Source organism: Chenopodium album, chromosome 13 (genome assembly GCF_948465745.1).
Source record: "Chenopodium album chromosome 13, dcCheAlbu1.1, whole genome shotgun sequence".
NCBI lineage: Eukaryota > Viridiplantae > Streptophyta > Magnoliopsida > Caryophyllales > Amaranthaceae > Chenopodium > Chenopodium album.
The window spans coordinates 18,900,284-18,916,239 of NC_137846.1; positions in this window are offsets into that span (position 1 = coordinate 18,900,284).

Genomic DNA, 15,956 nt, shown 5'->3' on the forward strand with positions numbered 1-15,956 from the left:
CAACATGGACTAAACAGGTTTAGGATTAATATATTGATGTATGTTAGTCAGAAAGCGCACATGAATATGAGAAGAATAAAGTAGAGGCCTATTTTTTGGGCAAGTTCAATCTCTTTTAGGTTGGATTTGTACCTTCATCCCCGAATATCCAGTTATGGTTCCAGACCGCTATGGAGTTAGTGATCTCATGGATTGTGAAGGGGTGTAACCTTCACCATGTGAACGGTTTACAAGTTCCTAAAACTTGTTGGCGACTCTTTTACTCTAGCTTCCTTCCCTTTGGACACCACCATTCTTAAGTGTATGATCACAGTGGGGCTCAAGTGTGGGATGCTTGAAATATTCCCTACAATAGTTTAGATTGCGCAATTTATTGATTCTCGTGTTTGAATTGTATGATGATTGCTTAATTGATTTGATATTGCCTCAATTGTGTTTGTATCGTGTTTGAATTCTGGTTTTAATTGAATTCATAGGGGCTAGTTAATTGTTCTGGTACTTAGTGTGTAATTTGTGCAATTCATAGTTTAGAATGCGCAATTTATTGATATCAATTCAATTGGTGTAAAGGGATTCCACGGATGATTATGGGGCAGTAAGTGTTGTTTCAATTGGGAGTGAAATATTATGTTGATAGTGTAGTTAATTGTGTCAAGGCACAGTAATGTTGTTGGACTTGAAATGAATTTGAGTGTGGCAGGACTTGGGATTGAACTAGATCATGGTATATGAATTATCAATAGAATAACCTTGTTGTAATTTTGGATATGAATTTTTAGGATTTTTTGGTTGGGAGAAAGAATGGATTCATTGGAGAGTAAAAACCATAACTGCAAAAGGTGCAGAACTGCAAATTTTTCTGAGGTATAACTCATTATATGCATATTATGCTACAGCAAATTAATTTGTTTATAAATCCAACTATATTCAAATGTTTATGGGAATGTGTGTAATCAAGTAACAAGAATAAATTTGCCTTTGTCAGGATGGAATATCAGGTCACATGAAGAAGATTTATCCAAAGATATTCAAGGTATTTAGAAATGTTGTTCTCAAAAAAAGATTTAGTCAGAATAAGTAAATCGCTAACAAAGTTGCAATTTATTGTAGGATGACTCTTTAAGTGTTGGTGGGGAGGTGAAAAGGAAAGGTGAAGTGTTGGTGCAACATTTAAAGGCGCAAAGTAGGGTAAGTGATTTGGTTTCTAGTATGTGTTGATGTGGATTATATGTGATATAGGATAGAAGTTTGTTTGATTATGTGTTGAAATTGCATAAAACCATAAGTTTGTTTGATTTGATTTCCTGTAAGGTGATGGTTAGCCGACAAATACAAGTTGTCAGATAGAGTCTTTTGGGAGAATATGCAAAAAGTTTGATAAGCAACATAGGCGACGGGTTGGTGAAATGGGGTTTGCAGAGCTATTAAAAATTGGTGGTTATATGAACCTTCCAAGACAGTTGGCGTATTGGTTGATGACTTGAATTGATCCTTTTAACTGTACTCTAACAAGCCTAGATGGGAAAGTTTATAAGCTGTCTCAAAACTAGGTTCATTGGGTGTTAGGTATTTCTAATGGGGGTCTACCTGTCCCGACATACAAGTCGTTGGATAATGATATGTCCGAAAACGTCAAAATGATTATGAAGACTTATGGTAAATCTTGGAATAATAAGTCAATAAAAACTGGTCGGGAGTACATATATGAGGGTATCCATTGAATAGTGACCTGATTGGTAGGCTGGAGGGGAAATGGGAGGAAGATCAAGCGGAAGAGTTCAAGACAATTTTCTTGTTGTTAACGCTTAAGATGTTGATATGCCCTAATCAGTCGTCGAGGTTGGCCGCAGATTTGGTGCCCGCTTTAACGTGTGCTTCAAGAGCTGTTGAATATGATTGGTGTTCCCTTGTGTTAAAGAAGCTCATGGAAAGTGTAGCAATGTTTGCACGGTGGTTTTACGCATCTGGCGTGGCTAGTGGATGCGCTGGTTGCCTCATCTTTATTGTGGTATGTGATTGGTTAGTCTATCTTGTACAACATTTCCATAAAGTTATTTTATTATACCCAGCGCATTGATTATAGCATTATGGTTATGCACAAGTTATGTATTTAGATCAACTAAATAGACATCCGGTCCATTGGGGCTACTTCCCCAGGATGGAGGTTTGGAACATGGAAGAGATACGTATGGCTATTAGAGAAGATCGTCTTCCAAATGGTGGTGACTTTGGACAGCTCGGGGTAAGATACTATAAATTGTTTTTGGATAAATATGTCAAAAGTGTTAGGTCTATTAATTGTGAGGTTGCTTATTAGTCTTTGGTTTGCTTATTAGATTCTTGATGTGACATACGGTGAAATGCATCCTACGGAGGCAAGGGATACTAATGGGCCTGAGGCACATCCAAGGTGGTGATTGATAAAATCTTTATACTTAAATTAAAATTTGCTGCTAATATCGAGTACATTTAATTTTGACTTTTGCAAATTTTTCTGACAGGTTGAGAGATTGGGCAGTGGTAGTGTTTGTTATAGGATTAAGGGTGCACGAAAACAGATCCCCAAATGTAAGCGTAAGAGGTATAACACAAGCAAAAGTTATTTTAACTTAGAAATGTGCTGCTAATGTTCTAATTGGTTACTGTTGTTTATCCCCAACTTGCTTACTAAGGTTACTGACCCTTATATATCCAGGTTGGAACTTGAATCTGCTATCCACAATGGCGTATCATCCTACACTGATATCAACAGCAATGTCATCATAAGTAAAGATGTGAAGTGCAGCATAGACTTGAATACATGATGCAAGTAGTTTTCTAGGCCATTCATCAGTTTGTTGTGAGTTGGGCTAACTGTAACTTGTCATTTTATGTGAGATGTGAATAATAGGTTGTTTAAAAGACTCAAATATAAATGGGCTTTATTAGCCCAAATAATTTTCATATGTATTTGGATATTGGAAATGAGTCTAATGTATTGGGCCTATTAGAAGGACGAAAAACTGGACCTTATATAGAGATATACGATTCAAATCTAAATGGGTGAGATGTATTGATTTAAAAGCATCATTCTATTGGGTCGGAAAAAAAAAACTTATTTCTGGGCCATTAAACTATTGGATGTTTGGTTATACATTTGGGTGTAATAATCGGTTGTTTATTTATATGGGCCGCCAAATACGTGTGTACCCCATACCCAATTTAATTTTCACATTAATATTGTAACAGTGAAGGATAATCAATTACTCATCTCCTAGATTACAAGTTAAATTAATATTTCAATATCATGAAAGATCATGAAAGAGCTTCAAATTATGTGGTGAAATATTTTAAATCACAAGTCATAGTTTTCGGTATGAAATTTTTATTTGTAAAATTTTAATCATTGTAATAATAATTTTTTGATGATTTTTGTATGAAAATATAAGTTATAATTGCCAAAAAATAAGGGCAAACATAAGATACTCCATAAGATACTCGTGATGAAAAAACGCATAGTACAATTAAAGTTCCATTACAAACAATTACACCACATAATTCAAAAGTTAGAAACTGGAACATTTTCATTTACTAGCCTTGCTTACAACCATAAAATATAGGACGTATTTGATAGCACTCTACTGGACATCTAAACCCCAACAATAATAATTAGCAAAAGAACTAATCAACTTCATCTTCATATGCTTGGAGAAGGTGAGCATGGCAATACCGCCTACGGTGTTAGTTTGTGATATTCCATACACAACGAACGGTTTCAAATACCCACAAATAAGCCGTGCCATATGAATAGAAACTCGAGTTTCAGTTAAAATTATCAAATGAGGCATATGCATTTCTAATGTAGACCTCATTAATCGTAGAAATGTTTCCCTTCCCAAATGACGGCAATTCCAAACTAGGCAACATATGCCTTTTTCGCCAATTCCATTCCAAAACCCTAAATCTTCATTTGCAAGCACTTGGATACTGACCTCCACATCTCTTCCATCTAGTAAGTTTGAGGAGTATGTTTTACACTCCATAGAAATTTGAGACACAAACATAGGAAATGGAATAGTAAAAATTTTAACATCATTCCTATAACTTGGGATGCTTAAGTGATGATCACCATATGACAAATTACAACATTCAACAACAGCCGGTATATCCGAAGGAGGATCTACCATGCTCATCACTGATTTCGGTATGTCATGTTCAGAATCACATCCTTCCTTACCACTGTGGGTAGAGATCACCCATCTTACAAATTGCTTAACCCATATTGGTAGCAAAGCCATATCAGATAAGTCCGACAAGTGTATAGGCCTTACCTTATTGTCAGAAGTGATGACTAAAAGGTCCCCCTTCAGCTTCCTATTTCCTGCGATAATTTGTGCCACTGATGCAACTTCAAGGAAAGTTATTGTGACCTTTCCATCCCCTGAAACCACCGGGGAGTCAATAACCCCAAGGACACCCTTTTGTTTCCTTGATTGAATGGAAGATATGGGAGTACAAGCTCGTACCATTTTCAACCCCTTTGTTTTAACAATTTGTGAACATGGCCGGAGTAACAACTCTTGTGTAGAGGATTTAGGGTTGAATGGTTTAATTATACTAACATGGAGTGCTATTTTTTTCTTACCCATTTTTTTCAGTGATGCAGTAACAATGTTTGAGTGAAAGGGTCATAGGTTGTGATGTGGTTGATGATTTATACATATTCAAGAAACATACTACCAGTTGGCGGGAAAACACTAAATTTTAGGGGGAAATGAAACAATTTTTTGGGGGAAATTTTTGATATTTTGGGCGAGGTCATGCACCAATATTGAACCTTATGTCCTTGTTCTAATACACATGTGAAGAACTTTTTAGTTGCCAAATATTTTGTCCACTAGCCAAGGTGGATATTCAGGCAAATACTTAACAAGTACGTTCTTATTTTTGTGACGTGTTATATTGCCTTCTAGAGTTTGTTGTCATGTGAAATCCTTATTTCCATGTGAATTCTATTTTTTTGTCATTAGCTATGTCGTTAAAGATGTAATTGATTAAGGTTGTACTTAATTTATCATATAGATGTTTGATAAGGTTTGTGAAATGTTTGTTTTATTGGACTTATATACTATAGTATCATATATTTGTTGTCAAACACAAATTTAGTAGCATGAAAGACCATAAATAAGTCAAATAAGTCAAACACAAATTGGAAGGATCATGTCTTAAAATTCACAAACAAGAGCCTCCAACCAGCAGTAGAATTCTTTACATTAAGTTAGAGATTAATAATAATAACAATTGCAACAATCGATCATGTCTTAATATGCACAAACAAAAGCCCATGATCCATTGAGACGAGTAATAGCCGAATTACACAAACACACCATCTTGTTAACTTAGAAGGATCAAGTGAATGTAATGCTTAATACTGGGGGTTCCATACCTTCTAACTCAACTAGAGCCTTTTCACCGAGTTCAACCCCTTCACCCGCAATCATTTCCGAAACTCCTTTCTTGACGGTGCAAGTTACAATCTTATTGTTTATGTCAAACTTAATGCGCATTGTTGCTCGCCACCTCCGACTGACATACAGTTATACTGCAATCGGGTCTTTAAGACCTTGGAAATGTGCACGGGAAAAGGTTAACGGAATGTTCTGAATCACATTAAACATTAAATTTAGATACGATAAGATAAACACTAACAAATAAAAGCAACCAAGAAGAATAATATCAATTAACTTACGATTCCAGGTTTGTGCATGTAACATTTGGTGAATGTGAATTTGAAAAAGGGTGGTTCATAAAAAACCTCCATGGGCACATACTTCGTTGAGTCGACGTCAGTTATTGAACCATCATTCTCTATGATTACACAAGGGTCAACTACTGTAATTTCTTTCTCGTCACGCCAAATCCTAACCCGATACTGCATTTCATCCTTGTCCTTTAATAGGAACTGAATGCGGTCTTCCATGCGTAAATTTTTTGAGGTGACAAACTCCCTCCATCCTTCACTTAAAAAAGTTTCGAACTTCCCTAGACCCGTAAAAACATGTCTAAACCGCACGAGGTACACTTTGGTCTCAGTACCGTGGTGAAGGCATAACACACCATCTACAACATCCTTCTTAGTCCATATTTCTTGCACCTCCTTATTCATACGATTTGGAATACGCTGGTAACAATTAATATTAGCCCCGTTCAGTATTAGCAATGTGCAAGGCTTAAAATAAATCTCCAATGTTCAAATCCAAAAATACACTTGTAAAACTCACCACATTTGTAAACATTCGATGAGTATCGAGTGTGAATTCAAATCGCCAAGCTGACATTGTTTTCCTATAGCACTTGCACCATTGTGAATGTACAAAATATTAACAATACATAAAAACAAGTAATAAGTTTATTATAATAATATGGTAATTGATAATGATTTACTAATAGCTCAAAATGGTAGGACTAAGGAATACGAATGTTACAGGTACTATGAAGCACAATTTCCCAAATGAATCCAAATATAGGACAACATTCACCCCCAATAAGCACATCTTGTTGCTATTTTTGTCAACAGTAGCAAGACTTAATTAATAGTTTACTGACATATGATGAATAAAGCCATTTATTTGCCATATTAAGAAATATATATTGCAAGTTTCAAGATAGCAAGCCAACAAAATTCTAATTGAGCAAGCCAACACAGTAATTCGATATTTTATTGTAGGCTAATGATCCCAAATTAACAGATAACTATCGTACATATAAAACAATTTATCCTTTTTTATTCATGTATTTAAACCAATAAAAGAATAAGAGAAACATACCAAATCGCCATAAACCCTTTAAAAACAGAGGGTTATGATTTATCCTTTTGATTTATCTTTTCTTAATTTTCAGGTAAACTATCCCTTCTTAACCCCCAATTTTCCATTAACAATAACTAGCAATCTTCAAATAAAGCAGGCACATCAAACAAGAGATTAGTGCACTAAATTTGAAGAATTCGACAAGCAATTGACACTCATAATTGAAGAACAAGGTGCAACTAATGTAGGAAGCATTATAAACCACGAAAGCTACCCTCGATATCAATTAACATAAAAAACAAATTGATTATCAAAATTCAACACAATTAAGTTTTTAAATACAAGAATAATACAGTCTTGGAACTACATTTATAGATGAGGAACGTAATGGAGGTCATACATACCTGATCGGAGATGATGTTACCCGGATCTGTGCTCGGCCGACAAAGGGGAAGTAAAATAGTGATTTTTCAAATCTGGGGTGAAGGAAGGTAGAGTTTTGGTTTAAAGGGAAGTGAGTAAATTAAAAAATAAAAATACAAAATCAAATTTCATTTTCAATCCTCCCTTTACACGTTGTATAAATGGGTGGATAGGGGGAATTGCTTTTGATCCTCCCTTTGCATGTGATTTAATGGGTGGATAGGGTGAATTGATTTTGTTTCATCCTATATATGTTTATGTTAATTAGGACATGTGGTTTTTATTTTAATAATTTATTTTTAATAAAATATATTACGTGTATAGAATAATTTTTTTATCTTCTATTACCTTGTTTTGGCAAAATAGAATCAATAACAATATACTAAAAGACACACCAGCAATGACACGTGTCAGCTACTGGTTTGTCTTTTTTTTCCTTTTATAAAAATTAATCTAATAATTAAGGAAAAAAAATCTCTTACAAAAATAATTAATTTTTTTTTTTTTTTTTGTATATTCCATATTTTTATGTAGTAATTATATATTATAATTAAGGTAAAGGGATTTCACATATCTTTCCTCAAAAAATATTGACAATTATAGCCTAAAAAATATATTGTTAACATAATTTGTGACATGGTATACAATTAATAGTATAGAAAAGGGTTATTGCGACGCTATAAAAAGGGCTCTCGCGGCACAAAAAAGCGTTGCTACACCTATACCAACGCTAGCAAAAGTGTCGCTTAAGTAGATGCCGCAAGACTCTATTGCGACACAGTTTACAAGCGTCTGTATAGTATCCAAAAAAGCACTGCAAGCTTGACGCGCTTTTGAGTAACTTATAGAGGCACTTATAAGCGTCGCTACTTACTAGTTCGAAGTGCACTTTTCTATACCTATGGCGGCACTTTTAAGCGCCTGCATTGTTAGTATAATGCACTTCTTTATGCCCTATAATGGCACCTATTAGCGTCATAAGAGCATTTTTCTACAACTTATAAGGCACTCTTTTTAACATTACAAGCATTTAGTGTTGTTAACATGTTTTTTCATAATAAAATTGCATATACTATAAATTTTATCAAAAATGAATTATTATCACAAAATGTCATGCAGTAAGGTACATCGAAAAATATTAAATTACTTAAAAGTCATTCAATCAAACAATCATCTAAATTTGTACAGAATTTGTCTACTTCACGCCTAAAAAAAACTAGTTCACTATAAGGTATAGACAAGAACATGCCTTGAAATTGTCTTCAAATTCCAAGTTTCAAGTGCCAAAGTATACCTTGCATTAGTTAAACAAAGTGATCAACAACTAAATTTAGAATTAATAATAATCCTTACAATTATGTAATGAAAAACAATCATATATATGAGGTACCTAAGGAGTACAATATGAAATATATGTAACACACAAATAAACATACTAACCTTGAATTGAAGATTTAACTAATTCATTCAAGTGTCATTGTTGGAGGTGTGGGAGAAGCTTCAACAACCTGACAAGACAACAAAAGAAAAGAGTTTGTTACATGCATATGATTCGATCTGTTAGTAAAATACACAAATAAAAACCTATGAGAAGCCACAACTTACATCATATTTACTTTAATCCAAAGATGAAAAATGAAGATATGATCCATCCTTGTATAAGAGAGGGCCAAATATTAAAAATGATTGCATATCATAGGGAGGTAGTTGGTGATCACATGTCAAACAATATGTTTTTGACAAAGAGGAAGTGATAATAATGGTATGCTCTTGCAATACTAAAAGAAAAGTGAGGGATATGTGCTTTTCATTATAAAAAGGGTCTAATACTATAGTGTTTGGCCTAGAAGTACAAGACTTCATGAGTGCTCTGGTGCAGAGTCTAATAAAAGGGGTCCAAGGGCACGAAGACCTGGATAAAATACCACAGAGTTCGTATCAAATGATATATGTTTTAGCCATCTTCTATTTAATAATTAAGGAGTAGTGAACTATATTAAGCCTTAAGAAAACCTTAAAAGAAGGGCTTACTTGGACTACTCTGTCAGCCATACAAATGCAAGATTCATATGTCTCATATGACAAGTCAAGCATGATAAATTCATCACTTCAACTAGTTACTACAAATGAAATTAAGAAAATATATACCATTGAAAACTTGTAAGAACTACTATCCTTAAGTTAACTGAAACACATTGTAATGCAATTGCTCCCAAATAGTATGCATACCTTCCTTTTTAGCCATTGTATTACCATATGTTGTATTCTACCTAGCATAAGTTACACTTATAGGCTAACATTTATGTAACAAATGCCTTAGTTTAACCACAACAAATCACTATAATTGTCGTATGATAAATATCCAAATTGAGCATGTCCTTCATATTCATTGCTAGAAATATATATATGTAATCGAATATTTCCTACACAAGTCTACAAACCTATAGTCAGATTCAAACTTCATATACTAAAATTAATCTCAAGGATCATATTCCTAAAATTAAGAATTCGAAACTATATGCAAAAAAACAAAAGTCACTTATAGCCCACAAAATTATTAGCTATAAACCTCAATTGTAAATAAGAGCAATGAGGATTGAGGATAGCAAACCTTAAAATTTCTTAAAACACCTGAAATTTCTAGATCAATTAACTTCATCAAATTTTCAGTATTCTTAGGATTGTTTACCTCTATAAATCAACCAATCTAACCCATTCAAACAACATCCCATTTTCTTTTAAAATTAATGTACAGGGGAAAGAATTTCTAAAGGACAAAAAGTTAGCAATCATACCTGATTAAATTATATACCACAATTCAACCACATTTTCGCTCTCTTATTAACTGTTAGTTCTTCAAGTGCCGCTAATAGTATTGAAATATAGCTTCGACTAAAAATACCAAATTGAAGAAAAATAAATGAATCAACATGTTAATTAAAACCAAACCCAAATCATTATGGAATAAAGTTATAAATTTTGCAACATATATAGCGAAAATCAGAGTATGAGATGGGTTGCCAAAATCAATTGAAAGTCACAATCAAAATTGAAACAAAGAAAATTATTTAAATTAATTAATAGTGCTAATTCAACAAAAGGAAAATATAATAATGAGAAAAACTTTACCTAAGAATGAGACATTCGGCAAACATATAGGTTGAAATATTGATTAAAATTCATAAAAAAATTGGAACAAAGAAAAATTAAGCAAACGAACAACGAATTCAAAGACTAGGGTTCATCAAAAACTCTATTGAAGAGATTAACATGGACAGAAGTTAGAGAGATTGAAGAAATTTTATGGGCCAGAAGTTAGGGTTTTGCACGTAGTATCAGGGGGTAGTGGCCAGTGGGACTGTGGGTCGGTGGGTGTAGTGGGAGTTTTGAAACAATTCACTCAATTAAAAATTTAAGAAGGCGCCTTAATTTTAGCTTTAACAGCGCTATGTTGCAGTGCTTATAATTTGCGCTTCAATTTTACACGGATATTGAATTTTTCAGCTTTATTTTTATATTGCGCCCCTACTTAAGCGCCTTAATAGCTTGTATTTGTAGTAGTGAATATGTTTAGATTTTGTTTTTATAAAAGATGATGCCCTCATTTTAGGCTTATTTAATATTGCACTTGCTTTGTTTTTTTTAATTGCATGCTATAAAATATTACACTAATGTCACTAATGCTATCGATTGATTGTTGAAATTTTGGAAATAATGAATTAACTTTTTTTTTTAGGCAAATAATGAATTAACTAAATGCGTACTTATTGCTATACCTTAAGCCCAATTATTAAATGAAAGGTAGCTTAGACTTGTAAATTATAATTGATCGAAGACAAAGTTTACTCAGCTAGCTTGTCTTGTTCTCGTATTGTCATGCATACGAGATATCACTACTTATTTTTATTTATACTTCATGATTTAGATTTTTAAATCCAACAGATAATTAGCTAAGTAATCAATTAATCATCTAAATATAAAACTATATGTGTATGTGTGGTAAAGTTTTTTTTTTTTTTTTAAGAATAAGAGACATTGATCAACACATTGAATGTTGGATTGAAAATAATTTGTTTTGGAATTTTTTTTTCAAGACATTCATGCTTATTAATTCAATACTACGGAGTATCATTAATTTAGTCTAGGCTAATTAATGCGGTTCGGATGAAGAATGAATTTTATTAGGAGGTAATTCTGATTTTTATTTTATTTTTTTTTTAATTTTTTTTTTTTGTAAAACATTCATGCTTATAAATCTTTTTTTTGCATTTATTTAAGTCCTTAATGTTTTAGCAACTTATTTTGTTATATTTGCTGAAGAAATCAACCAAAGTCCTTTAAGTTTAGTCCACTCAGCAATTAAATCAGATAAATGAGTTAAGGTCTTTTATGTTTTGCCTAGTCATCTATTACAGGTCCCTCAAGTTTGATGTTTCAGATTCAAATCATCAAACATTTCCCTCACGTTTGTCCATGTCATCATTTACACCACCCTTAGTGGTAATTGAGGGACTAAATTCAACCATTTTAAACATTAGGGACTAAATTCAAACAAACCCTAAACATAAAGGACAATTTGTATACTTAACTCCTATTTAAAAAATTGATACTTATAATAAGATACAACTACATTTTGAAACGATTCTAATAAAATGTTGGATAAATTTCCAACTTAGTCCAACTCAAGCACCCAATGTTTCCAAATTAGTCCAACTGCATACCTTTTCGACATAAACCTTATATCTCAGAGAGGTCGTAATTCATTTTTTTTCTTTTGTTTTTTGGAGAAAATCTTCAATAATATATAGCGCGTAAAAGGAAATTTTTTTACGGGGTTAGATCATAATTCATATGTTAAATATTATATACTTTTTAAAAGTATATTAGTATGTATCATTATATTCATTAATCTTCTTCACTTCATACTATTTTAATGTCAATCTTAATTCTTTTTTAGTGTCACTACTATTTATAAATCTTTCTTAAGAAAATGATGTTAAGCTTTTTTAATTGTTATGCAACATAGCTTTAACAAACATTTATCCCATTGCTCTTCTTACTATTAATGCTTCTTGTGGACATTATAAGTTATAGTCAATGCTTATGACCAAGTCACAATCAATGTTTATAAGTTAAAGTCAATTCATATATCTGGCCGATTGAATGCTTGTAAGTTATAGTCAAGGTGGGCATTATAAGTTGATGACTCCATTTGATGGACATTAATGTGAACTTCATTTGATGACTCCATTGACTTATAATGTGAAAACATTAACTCCATTTGATGACTTATTGTTTCCATTTAGCTAAATATGATGATTTCATTTGATGATTCCATTGACTTATAATGTGGACATTATAAGTTGATGACTCTATCTCATCACATTTATAAGTTATAGTCAATGTAAACTTTAATATTGTCGGTTTTCATCAATGGAAAGTTTAATAGTTGTTGTTGTTACCAAAATTCTCCCTAAAACAAATTAATGTAGTGATGTACTATATAAGCAAAGTTTTGATTAGTTTTTCAACAATTTGCTATAGAGCTTGTATTGTTAAAGTAATTAAAGGAAAGTGTTCTACCAAGGTATCTAAGTGTACTTCTTATAGTTATTGTTGCTCTTTTGAAATATTTATACAGTGTGCTGTTTATTTCTATTTTTTATAGTTATGGCTTCCCATAATTACATATATGTTAAAAAAATTGATTAGTAATTGATTGTTATTGAATTGGATTTTAAGTTGTTAGATTTTATGTGTCTAATTGATATAATGTATTGATTATAGGAATTATGAGTTTGTACAAGGATTTGCCTAGCTATTCGGTGGCTTTCCAAGATGAATTTCGAGAGAAGTTGGTAAGCAACAGTTTTTTGTATATTCTATATAGTATCAATTGTTGTATATTTGTCGAGGCAATATTCAATTCTGTTAGGTGTTTTTTTGTGCCCACAACTGTTGTTGATGTCTGAAATGCATGTTGTAGGAGTTACCGGACAGCTGGACTTCTATGTTAGGCAGTTTATCTAGTCCAGTGGAAGTTGTATGTGGGAGCAATAGTCGAATATGGACTGTGCAATTGCTGAAAGTCATAGAGTAAACCAGGGATTACATTTCTTTAGATTTTGGGTGGGAAGCTTTTGTTAACGATAATGAAATTCGTGAAGGCGAATTGATTGCTTAAAATCTATTATGGTGGGAATAGGACTTTTTTCATGAGGATATTTTCATCATCAATGGTAGAAAGGTTTAGTTCTATTGAACCGCTTCAAAGTTTCATTGAGTAATGATTCAATTGTGTTACAAATAGTGTGTCTTTTTTTTTTTTTTTTTTTTGAAAACCACAAATAGTGTTTCTTTGATGTTCTGATAAGTCTTGTATTTTTTTTTTTGAAAACTTGGTTGTTGGACATTAGTAAATAAAAGGGAGAATAAAGCTAATAAGTATTTTCAATTTGGTGATTTTGCCTTTGCCCTCGCCCTTTCTAATTTTACATTTGATGATTTTTTCTTGCTTTGTTTGGTTATTAAGCCGTATATTATGTAAGTAATGATCCTTGCCCTTTTGTAATTGTAGAAAAGTTAACATAGAAGCTTCATAAACATAACAAGTTCACATAATCGCCCAAAGCAACTATCAAATAAGTTCACATGATAACCTCACAAGACACTAATACATTAATTAGTCCACCAACAAGGAAATTAACCAACAACAGTAACAACAACATTAACCAACATAAGTTCATAATGCAGTAATAGAAAAATTAAACCAACATCATCATTCCAACAACATTACTCACACAGTTCCCCAAATTGAGGCCAACTCCTTCAGCACCATCCTTCATCATGGATGGATGGATCCATGTCAAGCCCTGAATCAGATAACTAAGATCGTATGTGATCATGCACATCCTTGATATTAACCTCTTCGACACCATCCCACACGTGAGAAGGGGGGTGAATGCCAGGCTGTAATTAATACATGTAAATTAAAGAACAAATGAAATTCGATCAAACAAATGAAATTCAACCAAGTTAATGAAATTGGACTAAGCTACTGAAATTCGCCCAACACTTATTGCAATATTTCTAAAAGTGTCAAATAAATAAACAATAATTTAAATTAAACCAAAAAAAAAGAATTATCATAATGACGATTAAATTCAAACGTTAAATATGATCAACTTCACAACGTTTAATCAACATTAACCTCGTGATGTCATAATTCACTGGCATTATTAGATATAACGAAATAATTTGGGATGTCATAATTTTACTCAATTTAATTGTGCAGCATAATAATAATGGAAATAAATTTGACAAACAATTATTACCATAATAAATACCAATAAACGTAAGTAACCGTATAATAACATAATTAATTAAGTAACGATTTATGACTCGAAGTATTTTTTTTTTTTTTTTTTGAGGAATATAAACATAATTAATCAAAGTAAATATGAAGTAACATATTAAATAATTATGTATTAATTAAGTAACGATATATTAAAATAATTAACGCCCATAACATCGCCAGTCAAACACGAGCTACGCCTTGTGAAATACGGCTCAGACGCTTTGGTCCAAAATAACACAACACCACCTATAGCCCCATGCCCACTAGATGAATACTGATTATCCTGGTAGTTGTGGAATCAGCTCCCATATTGAAGATATTTAGGCCAAGCTTTAGTGATAATGACTAGAATTGGTTCATAACTAGCAAACAACATCCCAAAATTGTGGACAAAGGATGTCCTGAGAAGGTCCTTCATATTCCATATAAGCACGTACGACCCTTCATGAAACACTCGATCTTTCCCCTCCATGGAACCTCCCCAGAAATTGAGACATGGTGGTAATGTATCCCCTTTTTTTTAGTCACCCCTGAGAAGATAGAGATGTGTAATGTAGACAATTGGGCTACAATCTTGGTGACATGAATTGAATTCGTTTTCACCCCAATGAAAATATGCCTTTCCGAAATTGGGTAAGCATATGTGTACGTTTTCTCTGCGTCGAAAGTAGGAACAAGGTCGAAGATAGGAACAATTTCCTTTGGCACAACCTCACCCTCTTCAAAATGGTGATGTTTGTAAAACCATTTCACAAATACCGAAGCACCTTGGTGCTGGAGATAACCGTGGATGTCCGACAAAAGAGGCAGGTATGCTGGCTTTGTTTTGCCATAGGGAAGCTTCATCATACGCGACACCTTGTTAGCAGCAAACTTATGGACATCATCCATTACCAGCTCAGCGCGGATGTCGTCGGGGTCAACCTTTTTGTCTTCATTCAAGTCTTTTTGGTTTTCGTAATAAGTAATGCTATTGAAATCAAGTTCGGGCATAGTTGTAGGACTAAAAGGTGTGAAGTACATAAGGGGTTGATCGGGGTGAAGGAGGATTGTGTCACGTACTCAGCGTCGAGCATCACTTGCAACGGTTAACACAAATTTTGGGGGTTGGCCGTTAGCCATGGATGTTCTGAAAGGGAAAATGAAAGAGAGGTTAAGGTGGAGTTGTGTAGGGGTAAAGGTAGAAGGAGCTTCCTTACATGAAACAAATTGATCTGACAAATGAGGACAACTGTTGCATAAAATATGAGTACATTTTGATAAAGTTGTTTGTCCTTATCAAAGTACAAGTTAATGAAAATATAAGGATGTCACGTTTTCAAGGTACTGAAAACTGATTAGGAGTTTTATCACGTTTTATTTGAAATATGAAAACGAAGTGTAGCCTC